Source organism: Myxocyprinus asiaticus, chromosome 5 (assembly GCF_019703515.2).
Source record: "Myxocyprinus asiaticus isolate MX2 ecotype Aquarium Trade chromosome 5, UBuf_Myxa_2, whole genome shotgun sequence".
NCBI classification, from domain to species: Eukaryota; Metazoa; Chordata; class Actinopteri; order Cypriniformes; family Catostomidae; genus Myxocyprinus; species Myxocyprinus asiaticus.
In genome coordinates this window covers 7,282,388-7,300,684 of record NC_059348.1, presented here as the reverse complement: position 1 = coordinate 7,300,684, position 18,297 = coordinate 7,282,388, and the positions used below count along the sequence as shown (strand labels likewise).

The window sequence follows — 18,297 nt, the reverse complement described above, 5'->3', positions numbered from 1 at the left end:
TCAAGATTTAACATCACGTATTAAAAAAAAAAAAAAAAAAGAAGTTTCAAAAAGTCCAATATAGTCCTAAAGGAAAAAAAGGGATAGTCCAAATAGAAATGCAAAATCCAGAGAATGCAAGATTTAACATCACACTTAAAAATAAATAATATTTTAGATCATAGATAGAGGAGACTGAGATGAGCACAGGAGTGCAGGTTTGAAGTGTCTGAGTTGTCCCAGTCTGGAGTTATGGAGATCCCATGTTCAATTTATCCCATTCAAAAATTTAGATGGTTTGTGGACAGTCGAAGTTTGAGGTTTTGAAGGGTGTATGTTGTTCAGGGGGTGTCACACACTCACCTAAATATGACATTTAGTGAACTAATCTATCCCATATATTAAAAACAGAGGTCCATCAAGTAACTATTTCAGGCAATGCAAATAAATTGTACATGGGCATTTCTGTCTTTTTGCTGTCTTGTAGGAAGTGCCCACGTACAATTTATTTGAATGATGGCAAATACATGGTTCGTGGACAGCCATTGATTAGCTAATTATACATTTTAAAGAGTTGAAGTTGCATAAGTGGGTTCCATTGAGTATGTTGAGTGTTATACAGGATGTATTATTGATAATGTTTCATATACATGTTATTAAAGTCATATAAATAAAGAGTGTGGCAAGTCTAAAAGAAAGAACCCATCTGCAGCTTATTTAATGGACGCCAAATACATGGTTCATGGGCAATAATTTTAATGCAAATAATACAGTATTATGAAATATAAGTGGCATAAATGGGTTTCATTGAGTATGTGGAGTGCTATTCAGGGTGTTTGATGGATAATATTGCATGCAAATAGCAAGAAAAGCCATACAAATGACCGTCCACGAATCATGTATTTTCCGCCATTCACATAAATTGCACATGGGCACTTTTTTCTTTTTGCTGTCTTGTAGGAAGTGCCCACATAACATTTATTTGAATGGTGGCAAATATATGGTTCGTGGACAGTCATTTTTTAGCGAAATATACAATATTTTAGATGTAAGTTGCATAAATGGGTTCCATTGATGATTTTGAGTGATATTCTTGATGATTTATTGATAATTATGCATGCAAATAGCTAGAAAAGCCATACAAATGACCATCCACGAACCATATATTTTCCACCATTCAAATAAATTGCACGTGGGCACTTTTGTGCCGTCTTGTAGGAAGTGCCCACGTACCATTTATTTGAATGGTGGCAAATACATGGTTCGTGGAATGCCATTCTTTAGCTAATTATAAATTTTAAAGAGTTGTAAGTTGCATAAGTGGGTTCCATTGAGTATGTTGAGTGCTATACAGGGTGTTTTATTGATAATATTTCATATACATGCTACTAAAGTCATATAAAAAAAGAGTGTGGCAATTTTTCCTTAAAAAATGTCTAAGTCCAAAAGGAAGGTCCCATCTGCAGCTTATTTAATGGAATTCAAATACAGGGTTCATGGACAATCATTTTAATGCAAATTATACAGTATTATGAGTTCTAACTTGCATACATGGGTTTCATTGAGTATGTGGAGTGATATTCAGGGTGTTTGATGGATAACATTGCATTCAAATAGCAAGAAAAGCCATACAAATGATAGTCCATGAACCATGTATTTGCCACCATTCAAATAAATTGCACATGGGCACTTTTGTCTTTTTGCTGTCTTGAAGAAAGTGCCCACTTACAATTTATTTGAATGGTGGCAAATATATGGTTCGTGGACAGCCATTTCTTCGATAAATAAACATTTCAGAGAGTTGTTAGTTACATACATGCAATAAAAATGATATTAAAGTCATATAGATAGGTAGATAGATAGATAGATAGATAGATAGATAGATACATACATACATACATACATACATACATACATACATAGTTGACATATTGAGAATTGCACTGTTCAAAAGTGCTTAAAAATGTGTATGTTTTATAAAAAAATCACAGACAGTTTCAATTTTTGCCGTGAAATTTTTGTACTTTCTCTGATTCTCTCAAAAGTCACACCATAGAGAGAGGAGAATGAGAAGAGCACACTGACACTGTCCCTTTGGAGCTCAAGTGCACCTGCTAGGATAAATCACCATACTTACCTGTTGTTTCAGCACCTCCAGGGGCCTGGGGCAAGTTGTCAATGCGGTGACACACACACCCTCCTCGGTTACAGTCACTCTCACGGTCAACATGGATCAAAAGCTCATCCAGACTGCACTGACTTAGTTATTTTACACAAAATGCTTTTTATTCCAGGCACTTTGTGCTATTTTTTCATGCCCAGAGGTGTCACACAGCTCGTATAAGGTCATATACACTGTCTCCCCATTTAAATCAATTGAACCTGACCCTTCCCCATGGACATCAATTAAATCAGAAAAAAAAAATTCAACATCACTTTTTTGACATCCAGGAAGTACATAGAGCTGCTTTATGCCCACCAAGGTGCACCCTCTCGGCCTCGGCTGGTTCAGCGGAGGGTCTGGTTCTTACACCCTCTCCCGAAATTACTTAGTCATTTTTTCAACCAAAATTTTTTTCAACATCACTTTTTTGACATCCAGGCAGTACATAGAGCTGCTTTATGCCCACCAAGGTGCACCCTCTCGGCCGATTCGGCAGAGGGTCTGGTTCTTACACCCTCTCCCAAATTTACTTAATCATTTTTTCAACCCAACATTTTTCAACATCACTTTTTTGACATCCAGGCAGTACATAGAGCTGCTTTATGCCCACCAAGGTGCACCCTCTCGGCCTCAGATGGTTCGGCGGAGGGTCTGGTTCTGACACCCTCTCCCATAAATACTTAGTCATTTTTTCAACAAAATATTTTTCAACATCACTTTTTTGACATCCAGGGTGCTCGGCAACGTTTTCAAGCCAGAGACCCTCACTGTTCCCGGCTTGGGTATACGGCCAGAGGAACCAGTTACAATTTATCCCATTCAAAATTTTAGGTGGTTCGTGGACAGTCGAATTTTGAGGTTTTGAAGGGTGTATATTGTTCAGGGGGTGTCATACAGTCACCTAAATGTGATATTCAGTGAATTAACCTATCCCACACATTAAAAACAGATGTTCACCAAGTGACTATTTCAGGCAATGCAAATAAATTGCCCGTGGTCCATCCCACTTACAATCTATCTAATGGACTTAAATAGGTGTTTGGTGGACATCATTTTCATAACTCCAGGATAAAATGTATGAAACAAAATCACATTTAGATGACTCTATGATGCCCCCTGTACAGCATATACCCTTCAAAACCTCAGAATTTTACTGTCCACAAACCACCTAAAATTTTGAATGTGATAAATTGTACGTGGGACTTGCACATCTCAGCTCTGGGTTTAGCTAGGAAGTTGAAACTGGTACTTCTGTGCTCATCCCAGAAAATGGACATTTAGTATATTGGTGGACTTAGGGGTAATAGACCTATACAATAAATTGAAAATGGACATTTAGTATGTTGGTGGACTAGGGTTTTTACACCAATACAATAAATTGGAAATGGACATTTATTATGTTTGTGGACACAGGGGTAATAGACCAATATAAGAAATTGGAAATGGACCTTTAATATGTTGGTTGACTTAGAGTGAATACACCAATAAAATATATTGGAAATGGACCTTTAGTATGTTGGTGGACTTAGATTAAATACATTAATACAATAAATTGGAAATGGACATTTAGTATGTTGGTTGACTTAGAGTGAATACACCAATAAAATATATTGGAAATGGACCTTTAGTATGTTGGTGGACTTAGATTAAATACATCAATACAATAAATTGGAAATGGACATTTAATGTGTTGGTGGAGACAGGGGTAATAGACAAATATAATACATTGGAAATGAACATTTAGTATATTGGTGGATTTAGATTAAATTCATTAATACAATAAATTGGAAATGGACATTAAATATGTTGGTGGAGACAATAGACCAATACAATAAATTGGAAATGGACCTTTAGTATGTTGGTGGACACAGGGGTAATAGACCAGTACAATAAATTTGAAATGGACATTTAGTATGTTGGTGGATTTAGGGTAATAGACCATTATAATAAATTGAAAATGGATATTTAGTATGTCGGTGGACACAATAGACCAATACAATAAATTGGAAATGGACCTTTAGTATGTTGGTGGACACAGGGGTAGTAGACCAATACAATAAATTGGAAATGGACATTTAGTATGTTGTTGGACTTAGGGTAATAGACCATTATAATAAATTGAAAATGGACATTTAATATGTTGGTTGACACAATAGACCAATACAATAAATTGGAAATTGACCTTTATTATGTTGGTGGACACAGGGGTAATAGACCAATACAATAAATTGGAAATGGACCTTTAGTATGTAGGTGGACTTAGATTTAATACACCAATACAATATATTGGAAATGGACATTTGTTATGTTGGTGGACACAATATACCAACACTATTAACTGGAAATTGTCATTTAGTATGTTGGTGGACACAGGGTTAATAGACCAATACAATATATTGGAAATAGACCTTTAGTATGTTGGTGGACTTAGGGTAATAGACCATTATCATAAATTGAAAATGGACCTTTAGTATGTTGGTGGACACAGGGGTAATAGACCAATACAATATATTGGAAATGGACATTTAGTATGTTGGTGACTTAGAGTGAATACATCAATACAATAAATTTGAAATGGACATTTAGTATGTTGGTGGACACAGGGGTAATAGACCAATACAATAAATTGGAAATGGACATTTAGTTTTTTGGTGGACTTAGGGTAATAGACCATTATAATAAATTGAAAATGGACATTTAGTATGTTGGTGGACACAATGGACCAATACAATAAATTGGAAATGGACCTTTAGTATGTTGGTGGACTTAGGGTAATAGACCATTATCATAATTTGAAAATGGACCTTTAGTATGTTGGTGGACACAAGGGTAATAGACCAATACAATATATAGGAAATGGACCTTTGTTATGTTGGTGGACTTAGGGTAATAAACCATTATAATAAATTGGAAATGGACATTTAATATGTTGGTGTACACAGGGGTAATAGACCAATAGGATAAATTGTAAATGGACATTTAGTATGTTAGTGGACACAATAGACCAATAAAATACATTGGAAATGGATATTTAATATGTTGGTGGACACAATAGACCAATACAATAAATTGAAAATGGACCTTTAGTATGTTGGTGGACACAGGGGTAATAGACCATTATAATAAATTAAAAATGGACATTTAGTATGTTGGTGGACACAATAGACCAATACAATAAATCTGAAATGGACATTTAGTATGTTGGTGGACACAGGGGTAATAGCTCAATACAATAAATTGGAAATGGACATTTAGTATGTTGGTGGAAGGGTAATAGACCATTATAATAAATTGAAAATGGACATTTAGTATGTTGGTGGACACAATAGACCAATAAAATACATTGGAAATGGATATTTAATATGTTGGTGGACACAATAGACCAAAACAATACATTGAAAATGGACATTTAGTATGTTGGTGGACACAGTAGACCAATACAATAAATTGGAAATGGACATTTAATATGTTGATGGACTTAGAGTGAATACACCAATATAATATATTGGAAATGGACATTTAGTATGTTGATGGACACAATAGACCAATACAGTATATTGGAAATGGACCTTTAGTGTGTTGGTGGACTTAGATTGAATACATCAATACAATAAATTTGAAATAGACATTTAATATGTTGGTGGACACAATAGACCAATACAATAAATTGGAAATGTACCTTTAGTATGTTGATGGACATTTGGCCCTATAGGGTTTTCGTGGTCAGCCCCCACCTTCCCCCAAAAAAGAGCCCACCTGTGGTTTATTTGAATGGAGAGGGAGCCCACTGCAAAAAGCCTGAGGTGGGACGTGGTGGCGCCACCCAGTGGTCGGATGCAGGACTGCATGTAAATGCTTTCAATTTTTGAATGCTCATAGCCCGGCCACCTTGGGGCGCAGCCCCGAGCAGCGCTGCGCGTCGGCAAAAATCATCTAGGGGGCGTCACGCGGCGTCCACGAACAAGCGTCGACGGAGCTACCGAATAAGCGCTCCGAGGACCTCCCGTCCTTACTACTTTCCTACTGTAAGGACTGAGATCATTGGGATGCTCTTGGCAGGAAGGGAATGCTAAAAAAGGCTGCGATCTCTTTATGGCAGCTTGCCAAATCTTTTGTGGTCTAGAGAGCAGAGTAATTATTACTCGAATGTTATAATGAGCACACTTCAGCTTCATTTATCTAAAAGAGCACATAACAGTTCATTCAGTGGAGCACCTTTGCATTGACACGAGACTTTCTTCTCTTGTGGAAGATAAAGCAGTCATGTTCCAAAGCGCCAGCAGAAAGGCAACATTTCATTGCTCTGATATCCATTTTTTCTACTTGATATAAAGCAGTTACTCTTGAGCTGTCTATTTAAGACCTCTAAGTCATCAGGGGGTTCCAAAGCCACAGCTCCCACCGCCTGAAATGTATGGACAACTTAAGGGATGACTTGGGCCTTTTGGAACAGTGCCCACTTCAGGCTCGAAACGAGACGCGGGTCAGCAAGTGAAATTGAAAAAAAGTATCTTGTACAAAGACACGGCCAAAGGCATAATTAATGAATCTAAGTTACACACACTCTAAACAAAGAGAATTAAGCAAAAGCAAGACAGATAGCAAAAAATTAAGGACTGAGAGCATTGGGCTGCTCTTGGCAGGAAGGGAATGCTAAAAAAGGCTGCGATCCCTTTATGGCAGCTTGCCAAATCTTTTGTGGTCTAGAGAGCAGAGTAATTATTACTCGAATGTTATACTGAGCACACTTCAGCTTCATTTATCTAAAAGAGCATATAACAGTTCTTTGTGTGGAGCACCTTTGCATTGACACAAGACTGTCTTCTCTTGTGGAAGATAAAGCAGTAAAGTTCCAAAACGCCAGCAGAAAGGCAACATTTCATTGCTCTGATATGCAAGTTGTTCTACTTGATATAAAGCAGTTACTCTTGAGCTGTCTATTTAAGACCTCTAAGTCATCAGGGGGTTCCAAAGTCACAGCTCCTACCGCCTGAAATGTATGGACATTTGAACCGGGGTTGCTGCAGCCACAACAGAGTACTAATCACTGTATGATCACTGAAAAACACTCTCCCTGTGCTTATATAACCTGCTCAGACCTGTCTAAATATAAAAAGCCTTTGGCTTGCCTGTCTTGCAATGTACTTTTTAAAAGACGTCTGAAGCATACATGGACCACAGTTCATTTCAAAATTCATAACATTGTCACAGAACTTTTTTATTAACCATCGTAATACCAAAAAAAAAAGGAAAGTAGCTGTACAGCAGCAGGATTCAAACTTGCACGGGGAAACCCCAACGGATACCTAGTCCATCGCCTTAACCACTCGGCCACGACTGCTTGAAAATGGGTAAGTATAGCTTTTATCTAGCTTGTTGAATCACTACAGCCCAAGCAAAGGGCAGAACTGCTTGGTCAGGCAAAAGCTGCCAGTGTTGCTCTCAAAGCAGCACCTTTGCCAGCTTTGTCATACTTCCTTGGAGAGATTGCCACCTAGCCCTCCAGTAGCTAAAACTAAACACATCCAAAGAGCAAGAGGACATATAATTTGGAAGGGATGGAGAAGCTAGATTGAGCACCCAGTAAACTGACAAACTATCGCCCAAACAGGGACTTGAACCCTGGACCCTCAGATTAAAAGTCTAATGCTCTACCGGCTGAGCTATCCGGGCTCTCAGAAGGTGTATGACCCCCCGGAACATAAAGACAGTCCAGCCAAAATGTGCACTTGACCTGTTGACTAAGTTAATTTGCCATGAACTCTACAAAAAATAAGGTCTGAGAGCATTGGGCTGCTCTTGGCAGGAAGGGAATGCTAAAAAAGGCTGCGATCCCTTTATGGCAGCTTGCCAAATCTTTTGTGGTCTAGAGAGCAGAGTAATTATTACTCGAATGTTATAATGAGCACACTTCAGCTTCATTTATCTAAAAGAGCACATAACAGTTCTTTGAGTGGAGCACCTTTGCATTGACACGAGACTTTCTTCTCTTGTGGAAGATAAAGCAGTCATGTTCCAAAGCGCCAGCAGAAAGGCAACATTTCATTGCTCTGATATCCATTTTTTCTACTTGATATAAAGCAGTTACTCTTGAGCTGTCTATTTAAGACCTCTAAGTCATCAGGGGGTTCCAAAGCCACAGCTCCTACCGCCTGAAATGTATGGACAACTTAAGGGATGACTTGGGCCTTTTGGAACAGTGCCCACTTCAGGCTCGAAACGAGACGCGGGTCAGCAAGTGAAATTGAAAAAAAGTATCTTGTACAAAGACACGGCCAAAGGCATAATTAATGAATCTAAGTTACACACACTCTAAACAAAGAGAATAAAGCAAAAGCAAAACAGATAGCAACCCTAGTCATCTTAACAACTCGGCCACTACTACACACTTCTGCACTACTGTACTCTTTTGGCTTGATGGGTAAAGCACAGGACACAGCAGAGCTTGAGGGAACACACACTCAGTTGAAAGGTTGGCATGAGCAAAAGTGGCAAAATGAGCTAGTTTTCTTCGTCTATTGAAAAAGACTTCCATGACACAGATTTGAACCGGGGTTGCTGCAGTCACAACAGAGTACTAATCACTGTATGATCACTGAACACCACTCTCCCTGTGCTTCTGTAGCCTGCTCAGACCTGTCTATATATAAAAAGCCTTTGGCTTGCCTGTCTTGCAATGTACTTTTATAAAGACTTCTGAAGCATACATGGACCACAATTCATTTCTAAATTCATAACATCGTCACAGAACTTTTTTATTAACCATCATAATACCCAAAAAAAGGAAAGCAACCGAACATTAACGGCGTAGTCAGCAGGATTCGAACTTGCGCGAGTAGACCCCAATGGATTTCTAGTCCATCGCCTTAACCACTCAGCCACGACTACTTGAAAATGGGTAAGTATAGCTTTTATCTAGCTTGTTGAATCAGTACAGCCCAAGCAAAGGGCAGAACTGCTTGGTCAGGCAAAACCTGCCAGTGTTGCTCTCAAAGCAGCACCTTTGCCAGCTTTGTCATACTTCCTTGGAGTGATTGCCACCTAGCCCTCCAGTAGCTAAAACTAAATATCATAGCGATGAAACTAAGCTTGGATATTATACATTTTGGAGGTCACATCCAAACAGCAAGACAACATTTATTTTGGAAGGAAATGTAGAAGTTAGATTGAGCACCCAGTAAACTGACAGCCTATCGCCTGAACTGGGACTTGAACCGTGGACCCTCAGATTAAAAGGCTGATACCAGCTGAGACATCCAGGCTCTCATAAGGTGTCAGACCCCCAGGAGCATAAAGACAGTCTAGCCAAAATGTGCACTTGACCTTTTGACTAAGTTAATTTGTCAAAACTCGACATGTCAGCGCGTGAAATTTGGGGTCTCTGGGACCTCTGGGCACGCTGCCAGGGTGCATCCCAAGAACAATTTATTCCATTCATTTCTATAGGTGTTTCGGGGACACCCTCCAGAAAGCTCCAAATGACTCCAATTTGAAATCTATAGCTTCTCAGGGGCCCCTTAGACAGTGTGCAAAGTTTGAAGTCTGAATGACTTCGTTAAGTGCTTAATTGGCTGACTTGTGAATGAAAAGTGACAGTTATTTTTCCTTAATATTTGTCCTGATTTTTTAAAGTACTTCCCAAACTCTGAGGGACACAGCTTTTTAATATGTTGTTTCTAAGGGCCCTACGATGAAGCATTCGAAGCCCCCAGGTCTTAGCACCTAATTTAAGGCGGTGCACGAAACACCTATGGAATTACAATGCTTTAATGGTCAAGTGGGCCGTCAAGCAAAGGGGGTTCAGAAGGACTCAGGACCTTGAAATTTGAGATCCTCGACCGTCAGGGGCCCCCTAGTTGGGCCTTAAAATTTGGGGTGTCTAGATGCTTCCTGAGCGTACATCCAAACCCTACCATAGTTGTCTCTAATCTAACTCAAAAGGCTCTGTCAGGCTGTGAGTGCAAGAGGCCAGTGTGTGAATCTTGCATAAACTGTCAAAAATACTATTACTCTTTTCTAGAGCCTCGTGCTCTCGATATGTATTTCGAGGGTCATCGGGCTACCACCGTGTGAAATTTGGGGGCTGCAGGACTTTTCTAGAAAAGTTCCACCTGCAATTTATTCCATTCATTTCTATAGGTGTTTTGTGGACACCCCTCAGAAAGCTCCAAATGACTCCAATTTGAAATCTATAGCTTCTCAGGGGCCCCTTAGACAGTGTGCAAAGTTTGAAGTCTGAATGACTTCGTTAAGTGCTTAATTGGCTGACTTGTGAATGAAAAGTGACAGTTATTTTTCCTTAATATTTGTCCTGATTTTTTAAAGTACTTCCCAAACTCTGAGGGACACAGCTTTTTAATATGTTGTTTCTAAGGGCCCTACGATGAAGCATTCGAAGCCCCCAGGTCTTAGCACCTAATTTAAGGCGGTGCACGAAACACCTATGGAATTACAATGCTTTAATGGTCAAGTGGGCCGTCAAGCAAAGGGGGTTCAGAAGGACTCAGGACCTTGAAATTTGAGATCCTCGACCGTCAGGGGCCCCCTAGTTGGGCCTTAAAATTTGGGGTGTCTAGATGCTTCCTGAGCGTACATCCAAACCCTACCATAGTTGTCTCTAATCTAACTCAAAAGGCTCTGTCAGGCTGTGAGTGCAAGAGGCCAGTGTGTGAATCTTGCATAAACTGTCAAAAATACTATTACTCTTTTCTAGAGCCTCGTGCTCTCGATATGTATTTCGAGGGTCATCGGGCTACCACCGTGTGAAATTTGGGGGCTGCAGGACTTTTCTAGAAAAGTTCCACCTGCAATTTATTCCATTCATTTCTATAGGTGTTTTGTGGACACCCCTCAGAAAGCTCCAAATGACTCCAATTTGAAATCTAGAGCTTTTCAGGGGCCCCTTAGACAGTGTGCAAAGTTTGAAGTCTGAATGGCTTCGTTAAGTGCTTAATTGGGTGACTTGTGAATGAAAAGTGAAATTTTTCTATAATACATTCTTGTTTTTTTTAAAGAACTTCCAAAACTCTGAGGGACATGGCTTTTTAATATGTTGTTTCTAAGGGCCCTACAATGAAGCACTCGAAGCTCACAAGTCTTAGCACCTAATTTAAGGTGGTCCACGAAACACCTATGAAATTGCATTGGATTAATGGTCAAGTGGGCCGTCTAGAAAAGAGGGTTACGAAGGCCTCAGGACCTTGCAATTTGAGATCCTCGACTGTCAGGGGCCCCCTAATCGGGCCCTAATATTTGGGGTGTCTATATCCTTCCTGAGCGTACACACAAACCCTACCCTAGTTGTCTCTTATCTATCTCAATAGGCTCTGTCAAGCTATGAGTGCAAGAGGCCTGTGTGTGAGAATCTTGCATAAACTGTCAAAAATACTTTTCCTTTTTTCCAGAGTCTCATGCTCTCGATATGTCTTTCGAGGGTCATCGGGCTACCACCGTGTAAAATTTGGGGGCTGCAGGAACTTTCTAGAAAAGTTCCACCTGCAATTTATCCCCTCAGAAATCTCCAAATGACTCCAATTTGAAATCTAGAGCTTCTCGGGGGACCTTTAGACAGTGTGCAAAGTTTGAAGTCTGAATGTTTTCGTTAAGTGCTCAGTTGGCTGACTTGTTCACGTAAAGTGACAGTTATTTTTGTTTTAATATTTTTCTTGATTTTTTTATAAAGTGCTTCCCAAACTCTGAGGGACACGGCTTTATAATATGTAATATGTTGTTACTAAGGGCCCTACGATGAAGCATTCGAAGCCCCCAGGTCTTAGCACCTAATTTAAGGCGGTCCACGAAAACACCTATGGAATTGCATTGCTTTAATGGTCAAGTGGGCCGTCTAGAAAAGGGGGTTCAAAAAGTCACAGGACCTTGAAATTTGAGATACTCGACCATCAGGGGCCCCAAAATCAGGATCTAGAACTTGGAGGCCGTAGGTGCTTAATAAGTATCAAAAGGTGTTTCATGGACACCCTTCAGAAAGCTCCAAATGACTCCAATTTGAAATCTATAGCTTCTCAGGGGTCCCTTTGTAAGTGGGCAAAGTTTGAAGTCTGAATGACTTCATTAAGTGCTTAATTGGCTGACTTGTGAATGAAAAGCGACAGTTATTTTTCCTTAATATTTTTCTTGATATTTTATAAAGTACTTTCCAATATCTGAGGGACACTAATTTTTAAATACGTTGTTTATGAGAGCACAAAGATGAAGTACTCGAAGCCCCTAGGTCTTTGCATAAAATTTAAGGTTATTTTCACCAGGTCACACAGGAAGTGCCCATACACAATTTAATTGAATGGTGGCAAATACATGGTTGGTGAACAGCCATTTTTTAGCAAATTATACATTCTAAAGAGTTGTAAGTTGCATAAGTGGTTTCCATTGAGTATGTTGAGTGCTATACAGGGTGTTTTATTGATAATGTTTCATATACATGCTACTAAAGTCATATAGAGGCCAGTACCAATCGACTTGGTGCCAAGTCTGTATGACGTAAATGGCAATTCTTACGAGGGCCAATCAGGTTGAGGCACTTGCCGACCTCGGAGAGACGCCATTGGAAAGAGTGCCCTCGAAAATGAGGGCGTAGGACTCGGTTTTGTGCCTCTGCCACCTTCCCGACAAAGGTTGGTGCGGTCCATAGCGAAGCCCCGTACAATTTATTTGAATGCTGGCAAATACGTGGTTCGTGCACAGTAATTTTTTAGCAAAATATACAATATTTTGAGATGTAAGTTGCATAAATGGGTTCCATTGATGATTTTGAGTGATATTCTTGATGATTTATTGATAATTTTGCATGCAAATAGCTAGAAAAGCCATACAAATGACCGTCCACGAACCATGTATTTTCCACCATTCAAATAAATTGCACGTGGGCACTTTTGTGCCGTCTTGTAGGAAGTGCCCACGTACAATTTATTTGAATGGTGGCAAATACATGGTTCGTGGACTGTCATTTTTCAGCAAATTATACAATATTTTGAGATGTAAGTTGCATAAATGGGTTCCATTGATTATTCTGAGTGATATTCTTGATGATTTATTGATAATTTTGCATGCAAAGAGCTAGAAAAGCCATACAAATGACCGTCCACGAACCATGTAATTTCCACCATTCAAATAAATTGCACGTGGGCACTTTTGTCTTTTTGCTGTCTTGTAGGAAGTGCCCACATTCAATTTATTTGAATGGTGGCAAATATATGGTTCGTGGACAGCCTTTTTTTAGCTAATTATACATTTTAAAGAGTTGTAAGTTGCTTAAGTGGGTTACATTGAGTATGTTAAGTGTTATACAGGGTGTATTATTTATAATGTTTCATATACATGCTACTAAAGTCATATAGAGGCCAGTACCAATCAACTTGGTGCCGAGTCTGTAAGACGTAAATGGCAATTCTTAATAGGGCCAATCAGGTTGAGGCACTTGCCGACCTCGGAGAGACGCCATTGGAAAGAGCGCCCTCGAAAATGGGGGGAGGACTCGGTTTCGTGCCACTGCCACATTCCCGGTAAAAGTTATGGCAATCCCACATGAGTGTGGTGGTTTTTATCCCTATATCCCTAAGGCCTGACCCCAAGCCTGCCATGGGCCCCCGAAAAATCTCCCCACACACCTATACCAGTTTACTCCAAATGCTCCGAAATGCACTCCTAGCACGGTCCCCCGGGGCGCCCCCGGGATACCCGCCCTCGCTGGACTTAGAATCTGGCTGTCAATTCTCACTACTGCCCGCATCATATATGGTGCGGTCCATAGCGAAGCCCCGTACAATTTATTTGAATGTTGGCAAATACGTGGTTCGTACACAGTCATATTTTAGCAAAATATACAATATTTTGAGATGTAAGTTGCATAAATGAGAGTTTTATGCTGCATAAGTGGGTACCAATGAGTATGTTGAGTGCTATACAGGGTGTTTTATTGATAATGTTTCATATGCTTGCTACTAAAGTCATATAAATAAAAAGTGTGGCAATTTTTCCTCAAAAAATGTCTAAGTCCAAAAGGAAGGTACCATCTGCAGCTTATTTAATGGAATTCAAATACAGTGTTCGTGGACAGTCATTTTTTTTTGCGAAATATACAATATTTTGAGATGTAAGTTGCATAAATGGGTTCCATTGAGTATCTTGAGTGCTATACAGGGTGTTTTATTGATAATATTTCATATACATGCAGCTAAAGTCATATAAATAAAGAGTGTGGCAATTTTTCCTCAAAAAATGTCTAAGTCCAAAAGGAAGGTCCCATCTGCAGCTTATTTAATGGAATTCAAATACAGGGTTCATTGAGAATCATTTTAATGCAAATTATACAGTATTATGAGTTGTAACTTGCTCAAATGGGTTTCATTGAGTATGTGGAGTGCTATACAGGGTGTTTGATGGATAATATTGCATACAAATAGCAAGAAAAGCCATACATATGACCGTCCACGAACCATGTATTTTCCGCCATTCAAATAAATTGTACGTGGGTACTTTTGTCTTTTTGCTGTCTTGAAGGATGTGCCCATGTAACATTTATTTGAATGGTGGCAAATACATGGTTCATGGAACGCCATTCTTTAGCTAATTATACATTTTAAAGAGTTGTAAGTTGCATAAGTGGGTTCCATTGAATATGTTGAGTGCTATACAGGGTGTTATATTGATAATATTTCATAGACATGCTATTAAAGTCATATAAATAAAGAGTGTGGCAATTTTTCCTCAAAAAATGTCTAAGTCCAAAAGAAAGGTCCCATCTGCAGCTTATTTAATGGACGCCAAATACATGGTTCATGGTCAATCATTTTAATGCAAATAATACAGTATTATGAGCTGTAAGTGGTATAAATGGGTTTCATTGAGTATGTGGAGTGCTATTCAGGGTGTTTGATGGATAATATTGCACGCAAATAACAAGAAAAGCCATACAAAAGACCGTGCAGGAACCATGTATTTTCCACCATTCAAATAAATTGCAATTAATTCATAATTAATGAATCTAAGTTACACACACTCTAAACAAAGAGAATAAAGCAAAAGCAAAACAGATAGCAACCCTAGTCATCTTAACAACTCGGCCACTACTACACACTTCTGCACTACTGTACTCTTTTGGCTTGATGGGAAAAGCACAGGACACAGCAGAATGAGCTAAATGAGCTAGTTTTCTTCGTCTATTGAAAAAGACTTCCATGACACAGATTTGAACCGGGGTTGCTGCAGTCACAACAGAGCACTAATCACTGTATGATCACTGAACACCACTCTCCCTGTGCGTCCAGAGCCTGCTCAGACCTGTCTAAATATAAAAAGCCTTTGGCTTGCCTGTCTTGCAATGTACTTTTAAAAAGACTTCTGAAGCATACATGGACCACAATTCATTTCTAAATTCATAACATTGTCACAGAACATTTTTATTAACCATCGTAATCACCAAAAAAAAGGGAAGCAGCTGAACAGCAACGGCGTAGTCGGCAGGATTCGAACTTGCGCAGGGAGACCACAATGGATTTCTAGTCCATCGCCTTAACCACTCGGCCACATACTTGAAAATGGGTAAGTATAGCTTTTATCTAGCTTGTTGAATCACTACAGCCCAAGCGAAGGGCAGAACTGCTTGGTCAGGCAAAAGCTGCCAGTGTTGCTCTCAAAGCAGCACCTTTGCCAGCTTTGTCATACTTCCTTGGAGCGATTGCCACCTAGCCCTCCAGTAGCTAAAACTAAATATCATAGTGATGAAACTAAACTTGGATATTATACATTTTGGAGGTCACATCCAAACAGCAAGACAACATTTATTTTGGAAGGAAACGTAGAAGTTAGATTGAGCACCCAGTAAACTGACAGCCTATCGCCTGAACAGGGACTTGAACCGTGGACCCTCAGATTAAAAGGCTGATACCAGCTGAGACATCCAGGCTCTCATAAGGTGTGAGACCCCCAGGAGCATAAAGACAGTCCAGCCAAAATGTGCACTTGACCTTGTTGACTAAGTTAATTTGCCATGAACTCTACAAAAAATAAGGACTGAGAGCATTGGGCTGCTCTTGGCAGGAAGGGAATGCTAAAAAAGGCTGCGATCCCTTTATGGCAGCTTGCCAAATCTTTTGTGGTCTAGAGAGCAGAGTAATTATTACTCGAATGTTATAATGAGCACACTTCAGCTTCATTTATCTAAAAGAGCATATAACAGTTCTTTGAGTGGAGCACCTTTGCATTGACACGAGACTGTCTTCTCTTGTGGAAGATAAAGCAGTAAAGTTCCAAAACGCCAGCAGAAAGGCAACATTTCTTTGCTCTGACATGCAAGTTGTTCTACTTGATATAAAGCAGTTACTCTTGAGCTGTCCATTTAAGACCTCTAAGTCATCAGGGGGTTCCAAAGTCACAGCTCCTACCGCCTGAAATGTATGGACATTTGAACCGGGGTTGCTGCAGCCACAACAGAGTACTAATCACTGTATGATCACTGAACACCACTCTCCCTGTGCTTATATAACCTGCTCAGACCTGTCTAAATATAAAAAGCCTTTGGCTTGCCTGTCTTGCAATGTACTTTTTAAAAGACTTCTGAAGCATACATGGACCACAATTCATTTCAAAATTCATAACATTGTCACAGAACTTTTTTATTAACCATCGTACTACCAAAACAAAAGGGAAGTAGCTGTACAGCAGCAGGATTCAAACTTGCACGGGGAAACCCCAATGGATTTCTAGTCCATCGCCTTAACCACTCGGCCACGACTGCTTGAAAATGGGTAAGTATAGCTTTTATCTAGCTTGTTGAATCACTACAGCCCAAGCGAAGGGCAGAACTGCTTGGTCAGGCAAAAGCTGCCAGTGTTGCTCTCAAAGCAGCACCTTTGCCAGCTTTGTCATACTTCCTTGGAGCGATTGCCACCTAGCCCTCCAGTAGCTAAAACTAAATATCATAGTGATGAAACTAAACTTGGATATTATACATTTTGGAGGTCACATCCAAACAGCAAGACAACATTTATTTTGGAAGGAAACGTAGAAGTTAGATTGAGCACCCAGTAAACTGACAGCCTATCGCCTGAACAGGGACTTGAACCGTGGACCCTCAGATTAAAAGGCTGATACCAGCTGAGACATCCAGGCTCTCATAAGGTGTGAGACCCCCAGGAGCATAAAGACAGTCCAGCCAAAATGTGCACTTGACCTTGTTGACTAAGTTAATTTGCCATGAACTCTACAAAAAATAAGGACTGAGAGCATTGGGCTGCTCTTGGCAGGAAGGGAATGCTAAAAAAGGCTGCGATCCCTTTATGGCAGCTTGCCAAATCTTTTGTGGTCTAGAGAGCAGAGTAATTATTACTCGAATGTTATAATGAGCACACTTCAGCTTCATTTATCTAAAAGAGCATATAACAGTTCTTTGAGTGGAGCACCTTTGCATTGACACGAGACTGTCTTCTCTTGTGGAAGATAAAGCAGTAAAGTTCCAAAACGCCAGCAGAAAGGCAACATTTCTTTGCTCTGACATGCAAGTTGTTCTACTTGATATAAAGCAGTTACTCTTGAGCTGTCCATTTAAGACCTCTAAGTCATCAGGGGGTTCCAAAGTCACAGCTCCTACCGCCTGAAATGTATGGACATTTGAACCGGGGTTGCTGCAGCCACAACAGAGTACTAATCACTGTATGATCACTGAACACCACTCTCCCTGTGCTTATATAACCTGCTCAGACCTGTCTAAATATAAAAAGCCTTTGGCTTGCCTGTCTTGCAATGTACTTTTTAAAAGACTTCTGAAGCATACATGGACCACAATTCATTTCAAAATTCATAACATTGTCACAGAACTTTTTTATTAACCATCGTACTACCAAAACAAAAGGGAAGTAGCTGTACAGCAGCAGGATTCAAACTTGCACGGGGAAACCCCAATGGATTTCTAGTCCATCGCCTTAACCACTCGGCCACGACTGCTTGAAAATGGGTAAGTATAGCTTTTATCTAGCTTGTTGAATCACTACAGCCCAAGCGAAGGGCAGAACTGCTTGGTCAGGCAAAAGCTGCCAGTGTTGCTCTCAAAGCAGCACCTTTGCCAGCTTTGTCATACTTCCTTGGAGCGATTGCCACCTAGCCCTCCAGTAGCTAAAACTAAATATCATAGTGATGAAACC

The 18,297-nt window shown here is 39.8% G+C and overlaps 4 non-coding genes across 4 annotated transcripts; all 4 read right to left on the bottom strand.

The window, feature by feature from the left end:
* Positions 1 to 7,743: 7,743 nt before the first annotated feature.
* Positions 7,744 to 7,816, bottom strand: trnak-uuu (transfer RNA lysine (anticodon UUU)). Its single transcript has one exon. It is a non-coding gene; the product is annotated as a tRNA-Lys (tRNA).
* A 1,133-nt stretch (positions 7,817 to 8,949) lies between these two features.
* trnas-aga (transfer RNA serine (anticodon AGA)) lies at positions 8,950 to 9,031 on the bottom strand. The gene has a single exon. It is a non-coding gene; the product is annotated as a tRNA-Ser (tRNA).
* Positions 9,032 to 16,814: 7,783 nt separating this feature from the next.
* Positions 16,815 to 16,895, bottom strand: trnas-aga (transfer RNA serine (anticodon AGA)). Its single transcript has one exon. It is a non-coding gene; the product is annotated as a tRNA-Ser (tRNA).
* Positions 16,896 to 18,019: 1,124 nt separating this feature from the next.
* On the bottom strand, positions 18,020 to 18,100 carry trnas-aga (transfer RNA serine (anticodon AGA)). The gene has a single exon. It is a non-coding gene; the product is annotated as a tRNA-Ser (tRNA).
* Between the last annotated feature and the right edge of the window lie 197 nt (positions 18,101 to 18,297).